This window comes from Camelina sativa, unplaced genomic scaffold (genome assembly GCF_000633955.1).
Source record: "Camelina sativa cultivar DH55 unplaced genomic scaffold, Cs unpScaffold00639, whole genome shotgun sequence".
Lineage (NCBI taxonomy): Eukaryota > Viridiplantae > Streptophyta > Magnoliopsida > Brassicales > Brassicaceae > Camelina > Camelina sativa.
This window is the reverse complement of record NW_010921778.1, coordinates 17,977-19,038: the sequence shown is the minus strand read 5'-3', so window position 1 is coordinate 19,038 and position 1,062 is coordinate 17,977.

The window sequence follows — 1,062 nt, the reverse complement described above, 5'->3', positions numbered from 1 at the left end:
AAAAAAAAAAAAAAAAAAAAAAAAATCAGTTGGCTTTTCAAAGCTGGCACTTTGCAATTTTATGACACATGTGAAAAGATAAATTCATTTTCTGAATAAACAAATTTTAATAGTTCACTAATATGTACACCAGATCCATTGATAAAATGTCTACTAGATCTAGTGCATCAAGTAATACATAGTTTGATTTTTAACATTTGTATCATTTTTAAAAAATCTGCAAGGTAGACAATACGTTATCAAAGATAAAATAAACATAGGAGGGTTCAATGGATCTCCTCTATTGAATCACAATATATAGAGAATAGACAACATAGTTAACAGAAAAGATGTTATCCATAAACGACAACGGCTAAATTTGATCGATTAGAAAAATGTGTAAATTTAGTTAACTAGGTAATATTTTTATGTTTATGTCAATTCAAAAGAATGGATGTTTGAATTGTACATGGTTAAAATGGATGTGGCACACGACAAGAAAGAGATTAAACGGAAAATAGCATTGATCACACGGTACCTACTTTTGATTGCATTATTTAAAAAGTTTCACTATACAACAATAAAGTTTAGAAACAAAAAAGTGAGGTTCCCAAGTTAGTCCGGAACCCAAAACCAAAGGACTTTTCGAATTCGGGTTTTTTTACACAGCCTTATTTCGGGTTCCGGGCCGGGCTTTTTTTACCCACGCAACATCCTTACACGCATGCATAAATGCCAATTAAAAAGGGAACTCGATCCGTCAGTGTGAGGTGGTGCCGAGAGAGATGATGAAATTGTCTAGACGCAACTACGGAAGAGGAATCAGCCACCGTATCTCCACGAAGAGGCGACGACTTCCTTCTGTTTCCACCGACGACTCAAGTTCTATGCAAGAAGAAGACGAAAAGACACTTGTGGTGCTTAGTGATGATAGTGATTCTGACGAAGATATAACTCTCCAATCAAGCAAACGCCGGATTAGTTCATCACCCAAATCCGTAACTCTGCCCAGTTCGAATGTTCTTGACTGCCCCAATTGCTTCGACCCTTTGATAAAGCCAATCTTTCAGGTTCGTTCCTTTT